This window comes from Schistocerca americana, chromosome 1 (genome assembly GCF_021461395.2).
Source record: "Schistocerca americana isolate TAMUIC-IGC-003095 chromosome 1, iqSchAmer2.1, whole genome shotgun sequence".
Classification (NCBI taxonomy): domain Eukaryota; kingdom Metazoa; phylum Arthropoda; class Insecta; order Orthoptera; family Acrididae; genus Schistocerca; species Schistocerca americana.
Window position 1 is genome coordinate 1,210,477,965 of NC_060119.1, and position 24,318 is coordinate 1,210,502,282.

Sequence of the window (24,318 nt, forward strand, 5' to 3'; positions counted from 1 at the left end):
CCAGACTTAGAACTAATTAAACCTAACTAACGTACGGACATCACACACATCCATGCCCGGGGCAGGATTCGAACCTGCGACCGTTGCAGCAGCGTGGTTCCGGACTGAAGCGCCTAGAACCTCTCGGCCACAGCGGCGGGCTTTGATTATGTGAAACTGCCTTCAGTATACCGAATAATCTATAATACGCAATCAGCAGAACGTACAACACGAAATACAAAGTACTGCAACAACCCTCGCATGACAAAGAAATGCTATGTGGTTTCAGTCGCTGCAAGCACCGTTCAACACAACGTGTTTTTGCTGCTTTTCCGTCGCGTCCACTGAACTCATACACGAAATGGATATTTTGCAACTCTTCAACTTAGCCATACTGCTGGGTAACACTGTCAACCAACGCTGCTGGAAAAACAGACAAGGGTCACAACCGCGCAGTGCTGAATGCGACATTCAAGACAAAGAGATAAGTGTGCATACGTCAGTAGCTGATACCGCTCAGGTGAATGGACAAGCTTATTTCCAAACAAGACACCAGTGCATACTGTCGAATGGTTCAAATGGCTCTGAGCACTATGGGACTTAACATCTATGGTCATCAGTCCCCTAGAACTTAGAACTACTTAAACCTAACTAACCTAAGGACATCACACAACACCCAGTCATCACGAGGCAGAGAAAATCCCTGATCCCGCCGGGAATCGAACCCGGGAACCCGGGCGTGGGAAGCGGGAACGCTACCGCACGAACTGTCGAATGTGCCACTGTTGTAGAGAAATTTTCAATGCTATACAGTTACGAAACTAAATGAGTGTAAGAAACCAAACTAAATGTCATTACAACGTAACAGTGCCAACAGTAACGCTGGTCACTCCTGCCTAAATATCTGAAAATTGCCATGAATTACCTTCAAAGTTTTGTCACTGAAGTTCTTATCAACAGCACATATTTTTCAGCCTAACTTTAGGGAAGATTTATGCTCCATTAGAAGACAGTCAGTTCGGCTTTCGGAACTGTGCGAACACAAGAGAGACTGTTCTAACTTTGCAGTTTATTATGGGAACATGACTCCTTTATAGGATTTGTCGACCTAGAAAAAGCGTACAGAAATGCCCAGTGGTACAAGATGATCGGAACTCTGAGAAATTACGAGTAAGATATAGGGAAATAATACACAGTGCGTATGTACACTTTCGCCCCTATTGTCCAATCAGTAAATCGAAGAAACAATGATCGAAACAAAAAAAAGGTTAAAGACTCGTGAAAGATTCTATGCCCTCTTTTACATGTTGCCTCTCATTTTCATCAATTTTATTACTGTTCTATGTCATTGCAAGGTAGTAATAGACCGAATAAGGTTATTGTTTCCTAAACATGTTGGGTTAGTTCCCCATGTGGCCTGTGCGAGGCGAGCATTGGACGATGCGGCACACTGCGTTTCCGGTTGGGGGCTGCACTTCCCTGAACTCTGAAGGGTTCGTACAATAGGCTTAAGCGCCTGGCGGAACGACTGACGTCGGTCGAGTTTCGCCTATTGTATGCAGGGCGAAACGACCTGCGAGACGTCTGCGTGTCGCCGCAGTTTATGTGTTTACCATTCCGGCGCGTCTGGAACGAAGATTCCTGGCACCGACTGACTGCATTGTCCTCTTGATTAGGAGAAAACTTGTGGACTGTGCCCTGCTGAGTGCGACTGTCTGGCACCGGATGGCCAGTGGTCTAGGCAGGTTGTCTTCATTTCCGGTGAAACGGTACGTTCAGTGCCCTCAGCTGATTAGCAGAGGCATGACTGATCAACCTAAACTGAGGTTATTTGACGTCAGAAAGCCTTGCTCGAAATTGGAGAGAACGGTCACTACTGGCGCGAATGATGATCTGAGACAGTGTGGGGATATTTTGGAATCAGAACTGAATGCTGATTCGCAGTTTTCGAGGAGAGTAGGGCGTAGAGCAATGCTGGCTTCGCTGCTTGCATCGCATCACAGAAGTGGATTGGGGATGTGATCTTCCTCAGAGTCGGACGGTCTTGCGACTTGGTCGCTCGTTTTCGGAAGAACTTCGATTCTCGGACAGCCTTAGTGGCCAGGGGTTGACACGGCAGAAGTCGGTGCCTACATCATCAGGACTCTACCTACCGACGACGTGCTGCATATTTCAGTACTGGTACAGTATTTTATGGCTCCGGAATTGTAGGACCTTACCAATTTTATACTGAATTCCTCAGCAGCACACGCGCTCGCTTTATTACAAGTCCACCTTGCTTGTTTCTCCATGTGATCCCATTTGAGCTCTCACTACTAATTGCAATACTGCTATATAGTCGGGAGATTAATATTTGATTCATTAGGACCTCCAGTCATTATCGTCAACTTATTGCATCACCGAGAGTAGGAGCCCCTTGTTCTCGAGCCAACTCTTATTCTCATAATATTTCAGTATACCCTATCCTTTAACCGACTGTTTGTGTCGATAATCATGTACATTTATGTTCTGATGTATAATAAATCTCACTGTAATATTTAATCTGCTTATCATTTTGTAGATATATGCAGAATCCCATTTTGTGTTGTTTATTATGATAAAGTTCTCTTTTTTCTGAGTAGATTACGATTTTTATTAAATTATTGTGAGTGTGCACTCCTTATTTTACCAACCAGCAGGGTCCACCATCATTTTCTTCCATTACCGTTGCGCACATAATCAATTAGGTCGTATGTAAGGAGGGGGTCGAGTGCATATATCGTTCTCATGCAAAATTCATCCGAATTAAAGAGGTACAAACTCTTCTCCACACCGGCACCTCGCATTCAGGAAGAAAGGATGTCAACGATAAGATTCGCTGATGGCATTGCTATCCTCAGTGAAAGTGACGAATAACTACAGGACATGCGGAATGCAATGAATAGTAAAATGAGTAAAGAATATATGTTGAGGACACAAAAAGTAGATAGCGGAAGTAAAGAGGGCATTCCTGACCAAGAGAAACCTGCTAGGGCCATGTGTGGGCATTCTTTTGAGCAAAAATGTTTTGACACTGGATATCTGCAGCACAGGTAGTGAATCATACACTGTGGGAAAACCGGAAGAAGGGTGTTGAAAATTAGGCGGATTAAGAAGATGAGGAATGAAGAGGTTCTCCGCTAAATCAAGGAAGGAGGTAGCATATGGAAAACACCGACAAGAAAGAGTGACAGGTTGATAGGAAATGTTTCAAGGGATCAGTGAATACTTTTCATGATACTAGAAGGAGCTGTAGAGATTAAGAACTTTAGAGAATGACAGAGGTTAGAAGTATTCAATAAATGAGAATGTGAACGAGTCTATTAAGGGGGAATAATATAATAGCAGGGTGAGCTAAATGAAGAAAATCTGCTATTAATAAAATACAGTTTCCTACAGGGTGAGCTAAATGAAACCTATCTATTATTAATAAGAAATAACACCCTGGCAAGGTGAGCTAAATGAAAGTTGTCTATTATGTGGGGAGTATGAAGGATGTTGTTTGATTCTGCTAATGATACATTACACGGCTCGGCAGATGCCTCAGCCTCAATGATTATTACAGAATGACGGAATATATTAGGCTAATCAGAAGCTGTCTGTTATTTATAAGAAGATTTGCACGATGATACTGTCTTATGGAAGAATGTTCCTCACATGTAAATTTGGCTGATGGCCTTGTATGATCTACATTCAAGTGACGCTGGTTTAAGTAACTACTGAAATATTGCCTGGAAGAACACTCTCCAAAGAAACCCTACGAACGTAACAATTGTCTGTCTAGTGAAAGAGTTAGAGCTGTTTTACTGTCTGGCAGACCACCGATCCGTGGTCTACTATCACCTTTGAACTGTAGGTCCCGTTCTGTGTTCCGAGACTAAGCAATAGTCTGCCGAGTCAGGGGGAGAAGCCGCGAAATCGAGAGGATAACCAGGTGTAAGATATGAGTGGTCCAGTGTGACTGGGGACTAGCAATGAATACCTTCAATAGGCAGCCCCTGGTCATGAGATCTGTGTGTCTCGCAACGAATTGCTTCATGAGGTTTATTAATTTAGCCCCAGTAAGGATCACGATGCCACCCTTCCGCGCTGCATGGCTATTACCCAGAAAGCTACTGTCCGATCTCTGTTTTCGTACTGCATCAGCTGTCCTGGGCTCCACAAAACGTGTCATAGAGATTTGTGAAAGTGTCTTCGGCGGTAGCGGGCCAAATACAGATAGGCCAATCATGTTAACACAAGTAGTGTGTGACTATACCACTGTGGGACAAATGGTAAACACTGGGACAATCGTTTCAGGCGTCGTGTCACGCGCTGGTGTGTTATTCACTAGAACCCGAGGCCTTCTGCGGTCCTGGGAAATTCCTTTTGCAGACGACGCGCTGTCTACCCATAAAATGATCCATACCAAGAATCAAGGCATCGGATGTCCTCAGGTAAAATTACATGGCCGGCCTGGGTGGCCGAGCGGTTCTAGGCGCTACAGTCTGGAACTGCGTGACCGCTACGGTCGCAGGTTCGAATCCTGCCTCGGGCATGGATGTGTGTGACGTCCTTAGGTTAGTTAGGTTTAAGTAGTTCTAAGTTTTATGGGACTGATGACCTCAGAAGTTAAGTCCCATAGTGCTCAGAGCCATTTGAATCTTTTTTTTTTTTCAAAATTATATGTGTTGTGTCTAGGCAAGACAGCCTAGACACAATGAGAGGAAGCCGAAAGGCACGCGCTTAAACTCACGCAGGCTGGCGTGAGTTCTGAAACAGGATACGTAATGAATGCTATAAAGAAAAGTACGTAGCGGCTGGAATACTTAACTTTAATCCACAATTGGTGAACATTGGTCTTGTTGATACAGTATTATCATCTCAATATAACTTGGTGATGGCGCCTTGCTAGGCCGTAGCAATTGATTAGCTGAAGGCTATGCTAACTATCGTCTCGGCAAATGAGAGCGTATTTGTCAGTGTGGCGTCGCTAGCAAAGTCGGCTGTACAACTGGGGCGAGTGCTAGTACGTCTCTCTAGACCTGCCGTGTGGAGGGCTCGGTCTGCAATTACTGACAGTGGCGACACGCGGGTCCGACGTATACTAATGGACCGCGGCCGATTTAAAGGCTACCACTTAGCAAGTGTGATGTCTGGCGGTGACACCACAAGATGTACAGTAGAATGTGAAAGCATCCTCGGCATTGTCTCGTCTATTACAGTAAGAGAATTTTTTCTGGCAGGAGTACCTTCTTTTCATTTGAAGAGAGAGAGATGGGGTAACTTCTGCGGCAGTTGGTTCACTTATGGAACACGATGTAGCGTCTTGGCTGACCGCACTGTGGCTACCCGTCAGTTATAACTAACCAAACCCCCGTCGTAGATCCAAGCGCAGCGGATGTTTTCAGGCTGTATGTAATGTGCAATAAATGTAACCCACAAGTGTCCACGAGGCTTACTCGTCGAAGATGGTGAGAGAATTCATATGAACAGGAGTGGAAATTCGCTCATGAGAACGACGATGAAGAATTCGGGTGAAAAAGTTTACGAAAACCCTGTGAGCTGGAGTGGACCAGCGCCCAACCTTTAACATTTCTGGCCGTGGTGACACCACCACCTGGAGAGTCCCCGTGATCACTTGCTGCAAGCGCCGCTTGTTGGTCAGTATTTTCCTGCGGGGGGATGGTTCTTCCACTTCTCATGGCCATTTTTAGTTCGCAATAGTACCAGCTGGCGGTGAGTAACGTTGTTGGTAGATACCAGATGATAGTAATTAAGGTGTAGCTACTCAAAGAGGTCCAGTGTAGACTACAATTATTGTGTGGCAGCTTGTGAATGACCTGATGCATTAATGTGGATCCGATTTAAGCTGAAAAAAAAAAGTTCCAAATTTGGCAAGAGAGACGTAATAGAAGTGTCTCCATATGTAAGGGACTGGGAATGGGACCTTGGCACAGAAGTCAAACAAGCGAGAAAAGCATATTGTTGATTTTTTACTATCCTTCGCTTACACGATTTGTTCAATATGAGCACCAGTGACGGAGACGAGATGCTGCATCCGTAAGACGACGTGATCAACAGTTGCTCGCAGTAGTTCCGTTGCAATCTGACCAACGTGACCTGTATACTGATCTTCAGAATTTTTTTTTTTTTTGTCATCAGTCTACTGACTGGTTTGATGCGGCCCGCCACGAATTCCTTTCCTGTGCTAACCTCTTCATCTCAGAGTAGCACTTGCAACTTACGTCCTCAATTATTTGCTTGACGTATTCCAATCTCTGCCTTCCTCTACAGCTTTTGCCCTCTACAGCTCCCTCTAGTACCATGGAAGTCATTCCCTCATGTCTTAGCAGATGTCCTATCATCCTGTCCCTTCTCCTTATCAGTGTTTTCCACATATTCCTTTCCTCTCCGATTCTGCGTAGAACCTCCTCATTCCTTACCTTATCAGTCCACCTAATTTTCAACATTCGTCTATAGCACCACATCTCAAATGCTTCGATTCTCTTCTGTTCCGGTTTTCCCACAGTCCATGTTTCACTACCATACAATGCTGTACTCCAGACGTACATCCTCAGAAATTTCTCCCTCAAATTAAGGCCGGTATTTGATATTAGTAGACTTCTCTTGGCCAGAAATGCCTTTTTTGCCATAGCGAGTCTGCTTTTGATGTCCTCCTTGCTCCGTCCGTCATTGGTTATTTTACTGCCTAGGTAGCAGAATTCCTTAACTTCATTGACTTCGTGACCATCAATCCTGATGTTAAGTTTCTCGCTGTTCTCATTTCTACTACTTCTCATTACCTTTGTCTTTCTCCGATTTACTCTCAAACCGTACTGTGTACTCATTAGACTGTTCATTCCGTTCAGCAGATCATTTAATTCTTCTTCACTTTCACTCAGGATAGCAATGTCATCAGCGAATCGTATCATTGATATCCTTACACCTTGTATTTTAATTCCACTCCTGAACCTTTCTTTTATTTCCATCATTGCTTCCTTGAAGTACAGATTGAAGAGTAGGGGCGAAAGGCTACAGCCTTGTCTTACACCCTTCTTAATACGAGCACTTCGTTCTTGATCGTCCACTCTTATTATTCCCTCTTGGTTGTTGTACATATTGTATATGGCCCGTCTCTCCCTATAGCTTACCCCCACTTTTTTCAGAATCTCGAACAGCTTGCACCATTTTATATTGTCGAACGCTTTTTCCAGGTCGACAAATCCTATGAAAGTGTCTTGATTTTTCTTTAGCCTTTTCTTTCCATTATTAGCCGTAACGTCAGAATTGCCTCTCTCGTCCTTTTACTTTTCCTAAAGCCAAACTGATCGTCACCTAGCGCATTCTCAATTTTCTTCTCCATTCTTCTGTATTCTTGTAAGCAGCTTCGATGCATGAGCTGTCAAGCTGATTGTGAGATAATTCTCGCACTTGTCAGCTCTTGCCGTCTTCGGAACTGTGTGGATGATGCTTTTCCGAAAGTCAGATGGTAAATCGCCAGACTCATATATTTTACACACCAACGTGAATAGTCGTTTTGTTGCCACTTCCCCCTATGATTTTAGAAATTCTGATGGAATGTTATCTATCCCTTCTGCCTTATTTGACCGTAAGTCCTCCAAAGCTCTTTTAAATTCCGATTCTAATACTGGATCCCCTATCTCTTCTAAATCGACTCCTGTTTCTTCTTCTATCACATCAGACAAATCTTCACCCTCATAGAGGCTTTCAATGTATTCTTTCCACCTATCTGCCCTCTCCTCTGCATTTAACAGTGAAATTCCCGTTGCACTCTTAATGTTACCACCGTTGCTTTTAATGTTTTGACTTTCCTGTATGCTGAGTCTGTCCTTCCGACAATCATATCTTTTTCGATGTCTTCACATTTTTCCTGCAGCCATTTCGTCTTAGCTTCCCTGCACTTCCTATTTGTTTCATTCCTCAGCGACTTGTATTTCTGTATTCCTGGTTTTCCCGGAACATGTACTTCCTCCTTTCATCAATCAACTGAAGTATTTCTTCTGCTACCCATGGTTTCTTCGCAGCTACCTTCTTTGTACCTATGTTTTCCTTCCCAACTTCTGTGATGGCCCTTTTTAGAGACGTCCATTCCTCTTCAACTGTACTGTCTAGTGCGCTATTCCTTATCGCTGTATCTATAGCGTTAGAGAACTTCAAACTATCTCGTCATTCTTAAGTACTTCCGTATCCCACTTCTTTGCGTATTGATTCATCCTGGCTAATGTCTTGAACTTCAGCCTACTCTTCATCACTACTATATTGTGATCTGAGTCTATATCTGCTCCTGGGTACGCCTTACAATCCAGTATCTGATTTCGGAATCTCTGTATGACCATGATGTAATCTAATTGAAATCTTCCCGTATCTCCCGGCCTTTTCCAAGAATACCTCCTCCTCTTGTGATTCTTGAACAGGGTATTCGCTATTACTAGCTGAAACTTGTTACAGAACTCAATTAGTCTTTCTCCTCTTTCATTCCTTGTCCCAAGCCCATATTCTCCTGTAACCTTTTCTTCTACTCCTTCCCCTACAACTGCATTCCAGTCGCCATGACTATTAGATTTTCGTCCCCCTTTACATACTGCATTACCCTTTCAATATCCTCGTACACTTTCTCTATCTGTTCGTCTTCAGCTTGCGACGTCGGCATGTATACCTGAACTATCGTTGTCGGTGTTGGTCTGCTGTCGGTTCTGATTAGAACAACCCGGTCACTGAACTGTTCACAGTAACACACCCTCTGCCCTACCTTCCTATTCATAACGAATCCTACATCTGTTATACCATTTTCTGCTGCTGCTGATATTACGCGGTACTCATCTGACCAGAAATCCTTGTCTTCCTTCCACTTCACTTCACTGACCCCTACTATATCTAGATTGAGCCTTTGCATTTCCCTTTTCAGATTTTCTAGTTTCCCTACCACGCTCAAGCTTCTGACATTCCACGCCCCGACTCGCAGAACGTTATCCTTTCGTAGATTATTCAATCTTTTTCTCATGGTAGCCTCCCCCTTGGCAGTCCCCTCCCGGAGATCCGAATGGGGGACTATTCCGGAACCTTTTGCCAATGGAGAGATCATCATGACACTTCTTCAATTACAGGCCACATGTCCTGTGGATACACGTTACGTGTCTTTAATGCAGTGGTTTCCATTGCCTTCTGCATCCTCATGTCGTTGATCATTGCTGATTCTTCGCCTATAGGGGCAATTTCCCACCCCTAGGACAAGAGAGTGCCCTGAACCTCTATCCGCTCCTCCGCCCTCTTTGACAAGGCCGTTGGCAGAATGAGGCTGACTTCTTATGCCGGAAGTCTGCGGTCGCCAATGCTGATTATTTATCAAAATTTAGACAGTGGCGGGGATCGAATCCGGGACTGAAGACGTTTTGATTATGAATCAAAGACGCTACCCCTAGACCACGGGGAGTAGACAAGGCCAAATTTCTCCCTAGGAAGATCGAAAGCAACATGGGATGAGATCAGGTAATCTTGCAGGCCATGCATCAGGAAAATCTCTGAAGAAAGGACGTTCGTGGAACCAGAATGATATTTTCACTCTGCAGCGACCAAGGAGTGCTTCGTCGAAAGTTCGTGGCATTTTAACCACTTGTCAGGCTAGAATCCCGAGAACACTTTACTCAAGGTTACCGCAGCAGGACTTTAGATTCCTGTAATGGGCGATCAATAAGTTGCCGTTTGAGGGCGTTGGTGCAGTGTACACGCAACGTAGCTTGACTCCGATGCGGGTATATAAGCACAGACATGTACGCAGGGTTTAGTGTGGCATTTGTGTCGTAACGTGAACTGTGACGCCAATATTACCAAATGGTTCCTGGTTGCTGAAGGACGAACACTGGTAGATATCCATCGGATAATGAAGAATGTATACGGTGCAGCGTGTCTGTCGAAAGCCACTGTAGTGGAAAACTGGAGCACTGTAACACCTATTTTTGACCTATTTTGTATCTGTATCGATATTTCTATGTCAATTTGTTGTATTGCTTATGTATAATGTTGTATCTGTCATGAAAATTCTTTGACTATGGTTACATGTTATAGTAACGTGAAATTTTGAACGACGTTGCTTAAATTATGCCTGTGAATTTAAATAACTACTGAAATGATTGTTATGTAATGTAGTATAAATGACTTGTTGATAATTAGGGAACGTAGGCTTGAATGTAAAAGATGTGGGGAATCCCCGCAGCTGCAGAAGGAGCCTGGCGGAGTGGAAAAGGTGTGGTTGGTGCGCAAGAACTCGTCCTTTGTGACGAATAAGGAGTCTGGGATGAGCAGTGCTGTGGTTAAGACCTCGCTAGCAACAGCGGATCATAGTGGCTCATATTCCAGGAGTTTTCAGGCCACAAGAGCTTAAGGGCAGTATTTGTGGGCCTCGGATGTTGAAGTTGGTGATACCATTATTATGGTATGGTTTGTGGCGCTATAAAAATACTATTTCGACACCAAGGAGAGTAGTAATAGGGCGAGCCCAACAGTACTGCCATGACCGCATCGCCGACAGGTTAACAGCCACTGCAAATTGCGCCACCAGTACTACCAGCCTTCCACTAAATTGTTTTGCATTTGGCACTCGGTAAATGGACCAGGTATTTCTGAAAATAGCTTGATTCTAATAATAATCGTGGTGTCACTAAAAACTCTATCTTACAGCCGTGATTATCCCATATCACAGACCTGGACAGGATTCCTATCCTAGTGAGTTTAATTCCGAGTGTCCCAACTTGATATGAGAAAGTGGCTGAACTTGAATTTAACGTTGTGTTATCATTTGCACAGTCAATTATAATGTTGAGTAGGTCAAAAGGCTGCTTAAGAAAGCACAATTGTTATTTAAAGAGTTATAGTTTGTAGTTTGTTGTGCTTTAATTAACTAATAATTAATGATAAGAATATTTACCCTTTATCATACATACATCTACATCTACATGGATACTCTGCAAATCACATTTAAGTGCCTGGCAGAGGGTTCATTAAACCACCTTCACAATTCTCTATTATTCCAATCTCGTATACCGCGCGGAAAGAATGAACACCTGTATCTTTCCGTACGAGCTCTGATTTCCCTTATTTTATCGTGGTGATCGTTCTTCCCTATGTAAGTCAGTGTCAACAAAATATTTTCGCATTCGGGGAAGAAAGTTGGTGATTGGAATTTCGTGAGAAGATTCCGTCGCAACGAAAAACGCAGGCCTTTCTTTTAATGATGTCCGGCCCAATCCTGTATCATTTCTGTGACACTCTCTCCCATATTTCGCGATAACACTAAACGTGCTGCCTTTCTTTGAACTTTTTCGATGTAATCCGTCAGTCCTATCTGGTAAGGATCCCACACTGCGCAGCAGTATTCTAAAAGAGGACGGACAAGCGTAGTCTCCTCAGTAGACTGTTACATTTTCTAAGTGTACGCCAATGAAAGGCAGCCTTTAGTTAGCCTTCCCAAAACATTTTCTGTGTGTTCCTTGCAATTTAAGTTGTTCGTTATTGTAATACCTAGGTATTTAGCTGATTTCACGGCTTTTAGATTAGACTAATTATCGTGTAACCGAAGTTTAACGAGTTGCTTTTAGCACTCATGTGGATGACCTCACACTTTTCGTCATTTACGGTCAACTGCCACTTTTCGAACCACTCAGATATCTTTTCTAAATCGTTTTGCTATTTGTTTTGGCTTTCTGATGACTTTATTAGTCGATAAACGACAGCGTCATCTGCAAAGAACATAAGACGGCTGCTCAGATTGTCTCCAAAATCGTTTATATAGATAAGGAACAGCAAAGGGCCTATAACACTACCTTGGGGAACGCCAAAAATCACTTCTGTTTTACTCGATGACTTTCCGTCAATTACTACGAACTATGACCTCTCTGACAGTAAATCACATAACAGAGACGATATTCCATAAGCTCGCAATTTCACTACGAGCCGCTTATGTGGTACAGTGTCAAAAGCCTTCCGGAAATCCAGACATACTGCTGTAGTTTTTGTTAATGAGATGGTTCTTCAGATCATGAAAGTTTAACGGTCCTCATGGACCAGCTTAGTTATTTAATGAAGCACTACAAAGGCTCCTTCAGAGCAAGTGTTGTTAGATTTTGCGTTCTGTTTAGTTGCTTCAAACCGAGTTTAAGAAAGAACTGTTTACTGTGTTATCTATTCTAATGTAAGTTAGTTAATGCACAAGCATAGAGACCCTGTATTAGGCAATGAAATTGTAGATTATGATCATTAGTAGACCCCTGATTTAAATTCAGAATCATTTCAAGCTCTTCCCTGTTCAGTATTGTTTCATGTGTGTTGGTATTTAGTTTTATAAACTGTTGCACCTAGTTCACTTAAGGTACGTGTTGTTGAGAGGCATATGTTGGTGTTTACTATCTCATTGGCCATTTACTTATCTGACTTACTAGTTAATAGGACACTTATCTGCAAGTTTAGGTTACTGTGTTGTAGTGTGAACAGATATACGTTTAGGGTGTGCATCAAGGAAGGTTAGGTTAACCTTAGCACTGCCTTCTGCTTTATCATTTTGCTTGACGCAAGAATGGCTAATTAGGTTGGCGACCTGTTTTAATAGGTAATGTAACAACTTGCTTTTGTGCTTGGAGAATGTCTGTTCCTAATCCACCGTATTGTTTATACTCTGTTGGAGTGCTTCGGAAACGAATCCCAGTTTGATTGTTCTACTTCCATTGGGTTATTTCACGGTCAAAACTATCACAAATGCCTCGCAGAGGTATAGCGTTGGCATCGATTGCCATTTAAGGTGGTCGGTGGTACCGTTACAACACGTCCCCATATCAGAATTACTCCAAATCAAGTGGGAGAACCTAGGGTACCCGCCCTGTAGTTCTGATATCTCTCCAAGCTATTATCACGACCACCCAATAACCCTATTTTTGCAGAAAGAGCTTGGGAATTAAGTTCCCTTTTGTAGGCAAAAGCGACGGTGGTCTTCGACACTGTTGACCTAACAGATGACACCAGATGATCCTGAAGAAGATTCCGACTTAGCCGTGGAAATGTCGATCGAGAAAGAGAATCCTGAAGAGGAAACTGATGTACTAACAACTTAGAAGAAATCCCAGTTTTTGTGACCTGTGATGGGTTATGCCGCCCTGGAAGGGCAGTAGGGGAGGGGGGAGGGGTTGTTGTACTTTGCAGACTGCAGCCAGAGCGCTCTCGCCCACGTGGAAGACTGGCTGGCGTGGCGAGTCGGGATATTTACTGCCGGCGGTCGATCTTCCGCCGACGTCGCGGACCGCGCGGCGATAAATCCGCCACACCTTGAAAATTTCATGGGGCCTTGACACGGCCACCCAGTTCCGGGGCGCAGTCGATACGAAACTGGCCGTTACCCGTAATTCCCCAGCGCCGGCAAGCAGTGGCCGTATCTGCCCCATCGGACTCACGCCAGAATACCTTCCCAGGATATTTTTAACGTCCCGAAAAAGGTGTTTATTTTAGGGAACGGCTTTTTTTATAGTCGCACTCCGTCACAGACAAACGTACCACTTTATGAAGGTTGAGGACATCCAAAATACATCCAAGAGCAGAACCGTACCGAGGCATCATCTGCCCCTAGCACAAATCCCGAAACTGTTGCCCTCTCCCTTCCCCATTCCCAAAAACATCTCGCGTACACGTTCAAAGGAGCAATTAATAGAATTATTCTATTATTTGCTGCTGCGAACGTGTACGCGTTATGCAGGTCTTGGAGTCACTTACGTCCATCCAGAACGCATTTACCGAGGTTAACGAAGGCGATGTTGGCCTGATGTACTCGACGATGCACTTTAGCTACACTGTCTAAAGGATCGTCCTAAGAAATACCAAATTCAGATCAGCCTGAAGATGACTAAATAGGGTGAAACGCGTAGTTGATAAATAAAAAAACTAAAATTGCAACCAAGACTGTTTTCAACTAATATTTCACTAAGTATAAGATCTTTGCCTGCATCCTCCACGTGCATCTCCACGACGCTACTCATATAGTGAGCCACATAAATCAGATGTGCTTAAGTGTGTCAACAATATTCAGCATTAGGAACATATCACTATCTAAAAGCATTGACTGTGGACTGCAGACTATGGGGTTCCCTTTTTGCCATCAGATTCGACTACGTGTTCGACCAAGTCGACCACGGTTTCGTAAGCACAGGTTGGGAATACATGGGTCACTCTCTGGTGTCCAGATGGCTGGTCCTTCGATTAATCCATGGGTCATATTCCAGAATGATGGTGAATGGAAAATTTGGAAATTTGTGGTAAGGTCTTATGGGGCCAAACTGCTGCTTACACACTACTTAAACTAACTTACGCTAAAAACAGCACATACACGCATGCCCGAGGGAGGACTCGAATTCCCGGAGGGGGAAGCCGCGCGAACCGTGACACGACGCCCTGGACAGCGCGGCTACCCCGCGCGGTGATAGTGAATGGTTATCAGCCTGGTCACGCTGTTACTGGATGGTTATGGACACGAGCATGTCCCTTGTTGGGAATTTTATTTGCGGCAGCTCTCGAACCCGCCCTTATGGCATACGGCAAGGACGGGAAGGCTCCTGCATAGGATCACGACTTTTCGTTGCGGAGCGTTTGCCGCTGATGTGGTGTTGCTGGCCATATCAGGAGATGAAATACACATCGCACTTTAGTGCCTATGCCAGTATAGACCCTGTAGCACGGAGCCTCATCAACCTGAAGAAGACAAAATACATTAATGTCGGCTGGGGTAATCCAGAAACGACGATGGTGCCCTCTGACAAGGTGATCGCACTTAAGTATTCGGAGGTGCACTTCTCTAGGTATGTTCATTACACAGTGGCGCAGGCATGCTCTCTGATACAGAGCTACAAACTGCGTCGAATGGACATCCTATTACGAACATGTAATGTAAACGTCTTTCTTGTATCAAATCTGAACTATTTAACGCACATCCTTCCCTTGATGGCTCAATGGCCGACCTATTTCGAGAAGCATTTGTACATTCAGTCAGCTCCAGTCTCCTCCGATACGCCAACCTGGCACTGCCGCAGCGGGAGGGTGGTATAGTTCTGATTCATGTCTACGACCACGCGCAAGCGCTCTATCTCAGCACGATGCATCGTCTATAGTTCTGCCCACGCCAATCTGTCGGGAACCCTGATGGCTGAAGTGGCATCACACTCTCTACAACCACCGGTTTCCGTGGGACGCATTTCACCATCACTCGCCCACTCCAGGGAGTTCTTGAGTGACCTCAGCTATTTAACAGACAAACTGCCATCGTCACTGATGCCCCATACGAATAGCTATTCACCTACATCTACATCTACAACTACGTGATTACTCTGCTATTCACAGTTAAGTGCCTGTCAGAGCGTTCAATCAACTATCATCAAGCTCTCTACCGTTCCACTCTCGAAAGGAGCGCGGAAAAAAACGAGCACTTTTTCTGTGCGAGCCCTGATTTCTCTTATTTTATCGTGATGATCATTTCTCCCTATGTAGGTGGGTGCCAACAGAACGCAATCGCAGAAGAAAACTGGTGATTGGAATTTCATGAGAAGATCCCGTCGCAACGAAAAACGCCTTTGTTTTAATGATCGCCACTCTAATTTACGTATCATGTCTGCTGACACTATCTCCCCTATTTTTCGATAATACAAAAGAAGCCGTCCTTCTTTGAACCTTTTCGATGTTATTTGTCAGTCCCACCTGATGCGGATCCCACACCACACAGCAATGCTCCAGAACAGGGCGGACAAGCGTGGTGTAAGCAGTCTCTTTGGTAGACCTGTTGCACCTGTGTTCTGTCAATGAATCGCAGTCTTTCGTTTGCTCTACCCACAATATTATCTATGCGATCGTTCGAATTTAGGTTATTTGTAATTGTAATCCCTAAGTATTTAGTTGAATTTACAGCCCTCAGATCTGTGTGACTTATCGCGTAATCGAAATTTAGCGGATTTGTTTTAGTACTCATGTGAATAACTTCACACATTTCTTTATTCAGGGTCAATTGTCACTTTTCGCACGACACAGATATCTTATCTAAATCATTTTGCAACTCGTTTTGTTCACCTGATGACTTTACAAGACGTAAATGACAGTATCATCTGCAAACAAGACGGCTACTCAGATTGTCTCCTATGTCGTTAATATAGACAACGAACAATAGAGGGCTTGTAACACTTCTTGGGTAACGCCGGATATTACTTCTACTTTACTCGATGACTTTCCGTCTATTACTACGACGTGTGACTTTCTGACAGGGAATCACGAATCCAGTCGCACATTTTAGGCGATATTCCGTAGGCATGCCGTTTGGTTAGAAGACGCTTGTGAGGAACGGTGTCGAAAGCCTTTTGGAAATCTAAAAATATGGAACCAATTTGACATCGTCTGTCGATAGCAGTCATTACCTCACCAGTATAAAGAGCTGGTTGTGTTTCACAAGAAAGATGATTTCTGAATTCGTGCTATGTGTCAATAAATCGTGTTCTTCGAGGTAATTCATAATGTTCGAACACAGTATTTGTTCCAAAACCCTACTGCAAATCGAAGTTAATGATATGGGCCTGTAATTCAGCGGACTACTCCTATTTCCCTTTCTGGGTATTCGTGTGACTTGAGCAATTTTCCAGTCTTTAGGTACGGAACTTTCTGTGAGCGAGCGGTTGTCTATAATTGCTAAATATGGAGCTATTGCATCAGGATACTCTGAAAGGAACCTAAATGGTGTACAATCTGGACCGGAGGCCTTGCCTTTATTGAGTGATGTAATCTGCTTTGCTACACCGAGGATATCTACTTCTATGTTTCTCATCTTGGCTGTTGTTCTTGATTGGAATTCAGGAATATTTACTTCGTCTTTTTGGCGAAGGAGTTTCGGAAAACCATGTTTAATAACTCTGCTTTAGTGGCACTGTTATCAGTAACGTCACCGTTGTTATATCGCAGTGAATGTATTGATTGCGTCTTGCCATGGGTGTGCTTTATGTATGACCAGAATCTCTTTGGGTTTTCTGCTAGATTCCGAAACAAAGTTTTGTTATGGAAATCATTAAAAGCATCTCGCATTGAAGTACGCGCCATATTTCGAACTTCTGCAAAATTTTTGTCAATCTTGGGGATTTTCCCTTCTTTTAAATTGGGCATGCTTCTGTCGTTGCTTCTGCAACAGCAATCGGACCCGTTTTGTGTACCATGGGCATCAGTACCATCAATTATTAATTTATGTGGTATACATCTCTCAAGTGCCGTCGATACTATCTCTCTGAAAATGTTCCACATCTTTTCTACGCCGTGATCGGATCAGAACGAGAGGAGACTGCCTCTTAAAAAGGCGTTAAGAGTATTTTTATCAGCTTTTTTAAACAGATGTACTTTGCGTTTCTTTTTGATGGTTCCAGTTGTTACGGCATTCAGCCTAGCAGCAACTGCCTTGTGGTCGCTAGTCCATGTATTCGTCATGGTACTCCATATTTCTCCAGGGTTATTTGTTGCTAAGAGGTCAAGTATGCTTTCGCAACCATTTACGCTTCGAGTGGGATCATGAACTAATTGTTCAAAATAATTTTCTGAGAAAGCATTCAGTACAATTTCCGATGACGTTTTATCCCTGCTGCCGGCTTTGAACGTATAATTTTTCCAGCATATCGAGGATAGATTGAAGTCGCCACCGACTAGAATTGTATGAGTGGGGTACCTATTTGAAATGAGACTCAAGTTTCCTTTGAACTGTTCAGCAAGTAAATCTTCTGAGTCGTGAGTCGGTAAAACGATCCAGTTAATAGTTTAGTCCGATTGTCAGGTATAGCCTCTACGCATACTATTTCGCAGGAACTATCTAATTTAATTTCACTACAAGGTAAACTACTTCTGACAGCAATAAATACTCCACCATCAACTGCATTTAATTACCCTTTCTGAACACCGTTACGTCGTTTGAAATAATTTCGGCTTATCTTATTTCCGGCTTTAGCCAGCTTTCCATACCTATAACTATTTGAGCTGCAGTGCTTTCTGTTAGGGCTTGGAGCTCTGGTTCAAATGGTTCGAATGGCTCTGAGCACTATATGGCTTAACAGCGGAGGTCATCAGTCCCCTAGAACTTAGAACTACTTAAACCTAACGAACCTATGGACATCACACACATCCATGCCCGAGGCAGGATTCGAACCTGCGACCGTAGCCTGGAACCGCTGGCCTATCGACCGGCTGGAGCTCTAATTCTTCCCCAACATAGCTATGACAATTTACAATTACCGATCGTTTCTGCAACTACCTGACTGTGTTTTACCTGCCCCCTTTTAGACGGACGCCCTTTCTGTGGTTTCCTGAGACCCTCTAACCTAAAAAACCGTTCAGTCCCTTCCACACAGTCCCCGCAACTCATGTAGCTGCTTCCTGTGTGTACTGGACTCCTGACCTATTAAGCGGAACCCGGAAACCGACCACCCGATGGCGCAATCTGCCTTTACCGACGGCTCGGTCGCACATTAGCACTGGTATGTTGGCTGGAACACGGTGTGGCGTGTCGGACACGCCATCTTTTTTATTTACGTCAGTACGTTCTTTGTGGTGCGTGGCGGTGAACCGGAAATTCGCTACTCGCCAGTGGGTACACTTCATTCATCTGACAGATGCCCTCGTGTCCAAGACGCACAGTCGTTGATTCAAATCCGTAGTGCCTGACTTGCGATGCGATAGCTCCTCACGCAGCGAATGCTGGCATTGCTTTTGCGGCGATTGATTGAGTCGCTCTCCCCTGACGATACATTGGGCGCAGTCAGAGTGTATTTCCCAGCAGCCAGGACATGGCTCTTTACTACATATTTCGTGATGCGCACAAAAGCACACTCGCCTTTCGGCCCCTACTGACGACGGCAAATGCTTCCTTTAGCCGCCTCTCAGAGCACAGGACCCACCAGGTTAATTATGCAGGTTCATTATTTGCGGACCCTCCTGCTCGTTGAGCGTTCCAGGTATAAGACTGAAGAAGATTCCAGGAGCATATTGATTAATTAAATAGGGTGGGGGGACCCCTACCAACAGACGAGAAGACGACTCGCACGCTCGTTACGGTGGCTGCAGGAGATTTTTTTTTTTTCCTGCTTAAACCCCACTCTGATCTTAGAGCCCGTTGCGTAGACGTGGCGATTGAATGGCCAGGCCTCTGGTTCGAGACCTGCCCGCATCGCCGTACTGCTGCCGCAGCGATTCCTTAGACTGAAATAAAAGGAAAAAAATGGCAAGGCGATCATTTGCAATGGCCGGGAAATCCGGGTTCGAGTCCCTGTCGGATACAGATTTTCACTCTCATCATTTCGTTACACAGCTGATGGTTGTCCAGCTTTGCAAATGTGAATATAATTCAAGTATTTGATAACGGCTATAGTCGCTGCAGTGCCTGTTCCTTTGCATCGTACCTCTGAACAGCACAGTGTGGTGTGCGTACTGTAAGACATTCAGTACACACACCATCAGATTGCTTGACTTGTCGCTCTAACGAAGTAGGCGAGTGTCAGGAATATGTCTCGTGGTCTTATCGTGGCATGTTTATCTTCTGCTGTTAGGTCAGGCGACAGAAATGCCACTTGCACGCTTAGAGTAGCAGATTGACGGTGGCCAAATTTAAACAGAACTTGATTAATTTTCACACACATTTATTAAAATAATAACAAGCATAAAAATTACTTAACTTGGTTCTGGATGCTATTTATGATTGACAATCTGAAGTTCCTTGGGTATTAGTACGTTAATCTTATTCTCACATATATCTCTGATACCTGACAAAAGTGTCTATACATTTATCTTCATGGCTATGTACTGGAATAGGGTAATCTTATTAGGCGCAGATTCAAACTTGCCTATAGACTGGTACAGACTGATGCAGATAAATGCAGACTGACTAATTGGAGGTCTGTACACTCATTATAATACCTCGCGCGTTCATGTATCACTGCGCGAGTGTGATCCGCGAGGAGAAAAGGTTCTACGTTAGCAGCAATCTCATTGGCTGCGTTAAATATTAATACGCGGATCGGCGGAAGCAGAATTTGGTCCGCCTCTAAGACAGCGCCATCTCGTAGTGCGGAGACGGACGAGCGCTGTGCCTGCACTGTTGTGCTTAGTGGGGCGCGCTCTAGTGGGAAAGTTGTGTACGCGGTGACTATGCGGAACTATGTACACAACACACAGGCACTGCAGTATTGTACTACATCCGAAAAATGTATTCAGACTGGCTTCTGGAAGACGACCATGCCTTTACACCATCTGATAAGATTAAGAAGCCAACAGTCACCCTCTGTGCGAGTGTATTCTTGCTTGTTGTTCTCCATAACATCAGAGTCCATCATCAAGGGATTCAAGAAATGCTGCATGTCGAATGTGCTGGATGACAGCTGGGATGACTTACTGTGGAAACTGAATGAAGAAAATAGTGGAAACAAAAGTGGAAATGATGAAGTGAATACGAGACCAATATTGATGAGAGTGAATAAGACAAAATATGAGGCCGGTAGGTTAGGTGCCAATGTGTTGTAGCGTATGTTGGAACAAATGTTTAAGGCTCATTTACGTGAAAGTACATATCTGCTAATTTTTCTGCTATTAAGCATCGCGCGACTTATTTTTGCGCAAAATAATTTTTTGTTACCTAATTATGAAAAATCCGCCTCGATTGCGCAAACTACCTGGTGTTTACCTATGTTTCAGCGTGGGTAACCACGCCTTCTTCAGAACAAATATAAAACAGCTTGCCTAAATAGGCATAGTCAAAGGCTAAAATCAATAGCCTTTGACTATGCCTATTTAGGCAAGCTGTTTTATATTTGTTCTGAAGAAGGCGTGGTTACCCGCGCTGAAACCTAGGCAAACACCAGGTAGTTGGTGCAATCGAGCCGGATTTTCCACAATTATTTCGATACTTACGATATCTGATGAGTTGCAATGCTGAGAGTTCTTATATTTTTTGTTTCTTTTTCTAAATATAGGGGTGCGACTTGTACGTAGTTATAATTTTTTGTTGGCCCAATACGTTGATGTCGTCGACGCTGCTGGCCTAAGAAATGGTTCAAATTGTCCTGAGCACTATGGGACTTAACAAAAAAAAAATTGTTCAAATGGCTCTGAGCACTATGAGACTTAACAGCTGAGGTCATCAGTCCCCTATAACTTAGAACTACTTAAGCCTAACTAACCTAAGGACATCACACAAATCCATGTCCGAGGCAGGATTCGAACCTGCGACCGTAGCGGTCGCGCGGTTCCAGACTGAAGCGCCTAGAACCGCTCGGCCACAACGGCCGACGCTGGTCCAACGCCAGAACAGTTCAGTGTAGAAAGAATAGTATAAACAGAACTACTACAAATAGCGTGTTAATGCATGAGAAAATATTGGTAAAGTTGACATTTTTGGGACAGAACAATCAGAACGCAAGAAAGGCGCGACTATTGCAAATAAAATAATGGAACAAGCTTTATTCGATAAAACGTTGAGCAAGATTATTCATTGTGGTGCATTCGGCACATGTTTTGTAAATCATCAGATGATATCACCATACAAAATGGAAATAATAATCAGGAGCTCAAAACAATTGATTATAGGACACTTCTTTCATTTAATCATCTTCCTGCAAAAATCAGCAACAACAGAACGACACACTCAACCAGAGCTCACCACCATATTCCGGGTAAAACAGACTACAATTTATGCTCGCTAAACGGGACACTTCATGAAACGTAGAAGACAGGTCGTAACAGTCTTTGTATCTAAATACTACGTAATTCAGTACTAACGAATTAGTACTGCATGTCAGACTCTTCCATCAACATTTCATGTTTCCATCAGATTGCATCATATACGGGAACAGATCCATTGTATAAATAAACTGTAAAAACTGGCATTTAACAGGCTTTTATACTAACAGTCGACGCGAGTTATAACGTGTGTTCTATTGCTGGAATAAGTTTTTAGTAGAAACTTCGTTTCAGAAGCGACATAAAGTCCGAAGTCGCTGGTGGAAAAAAATTAAATCGTTGAGACAGCTTTTATAGAATTCCATTACCGAAAAATATCTGCAATACTCTGTCAATTATTTCCTTTTTAAACACAGGATGGCAATTAACTTTGACGTAGATAAAAAGGCGGAATAACCCAGGAGCTCACATAAGCCCAAGCGGACATGTGAGGGAGGAGTCACTACAGTAATCAAATGGAAGCGGTCTCTAACTCGATACGTCATTAAATAGAGTGCCGAGTTGTATATGAGGGCATTTGCAGCAGTATGGCTACCGCCAATGTAATACGCTGAAGCTTGTGAATCGGGGCCCGCAGAATGTGCCAGTACACTTTAACGACGGGAATATCATCCGTCGCCAGTTCGCAGTTCTCAGTGTATTCAGTCAATGGACAGCTTCCACTGATGTCCACAGGGGGCACCTTGAAGCTTGACGTACAGTGTACCCAAGTGAGTAATACGTTAAGGATGTGTTAGGTATTCAAAATTTGGCAATAGGAAAGAAAAATCACCAGAGTTGCCGTTCTCATGTTGCGCTTAAGAACAATGGTCAAAAAACAAAAATCTTTTTTTTAATTACAGGAAAAATATACATTACTTCTGGAAGATAAATCTCCTCAGCATCCGAATCTAATTTCATAATTCCTCTACTTGCTTCTATTTCCGGGTAATACTGGTTTTGGTAAATGCTTGTGACAGCCGACGTATTTCTTTTGTTTGTTATAAACTAATTTTTGCTGCTACCAGTCACGACTTTCTTTTATTTTTTGCGTGACACGTTTCGAAAGTGCTTCTACTTTTCAGCTGAGGTGTTTGGCGCATTGTGGCATTTGTGCGTGATGCTTTCGATATGTGGTCTTCTGCATTATTCTGTAGATTTTAGGTAAACATGCAGTCCCCTTATGCAGAAACTCGCCCATTTTAAACGTCACTAACTCGATTTACGAAGCACACGCACACTTTTCTGCCTTACAACGTGTACTATTCACTGTAAACTGCTTTTACAGCAGCCGGATTTCACCAAACATTTCTAATATGTAAAAAAATGGTATAAATCATAGTTGCTAAGAAAAATGACACGCTTTCGCAACAGAACTTCAAAAAAAGAAAAAAAACGGAACAGAAAATTATCAGAATACAAATGAATCAAAGAAATAACACAAGAGTAAAGAAAGTGATATACGTCAAAATATTTATTCTTCGGTTTGTGTTGCTTTGCCTCAGGAGAAACGGCGCTTTATAAGGATCGTCACTGCTTTTTCATACCATCTTTTTGCAAGAGATTTAATTTTCCATTTTCTTTTAACTTCTGAGTTAACTTTCGACAAATACAACAAGGATTCAAGCTATGTAAGAGACATTTGTTCTTCTGAATTGGCACAAAACACAGACTACAAACTTTCAAGAAATTAGAAGTACGAACAGTCACTTTCAAAAATTGCTCTTGTATTTATGTCAATTAGTTTTCAACAATTAAATCTGCAGAATTTTCAAGTCACAAAAAATATCCAATAAGCAGCATTTTCAAGCGTTTCATTCGACAGCGGGTAGCGTGTCACACAAAAACTGGGTCCCATGGCTAAAGACGGCTCTTTTTTATTTCAATGTCATCACACACGATTTAGCAAGGAGCACCATTCATATTATTTGTAACAAAATCGTGGCTGACTATTTTAACTGAAACAATACTTAGGAAAAATCAAAATCTTTCATAGGTTTTGTCGACCTAGAAAAAATATACGACTATTTCAAGGAGTGCAAGATGTTTGAAATTTTCACAAAAATTTGTAAGTTCTTGTGAAAGACGTGTGATATACAACGTGTAAACAAACCACGACAAGAATAAGAATGGAAGACCAAAAAAGAAATGCTAGGTTTAAAAAGGGTGTAAGTTGGGATGCAGTCTTTCTGCCCTACCACTCAATCTGCACCTCGAAGAAACAGTGACAGAAACAAAAGAAATGATCAAGTGCAAGGTTAACATTTAGGGTCGGAAGATACCTTAACGGTTTGAATCTAGGCAAGAGGAATCGATGCCGTAAACACGACACTGAAAGAACTACCATTGTCTTTAGAACTTTGATAGCGTTATCGAGGAACGGACCTTAAAAATTTGTAGAAAATCGGGGTAAACACTTGTTTCACTACCTTAATTGCACACTGAGCATCATTTTTCCTTACTTCCAGTGTCTTCTACTCCAATGAGTTTCCTTATCCAGTTGTATGTTTTTCTGTCTCTCATAGCACTTCCTGATGTGCGTCGATGTCTCGATGAGTAGTGTAACGGTTT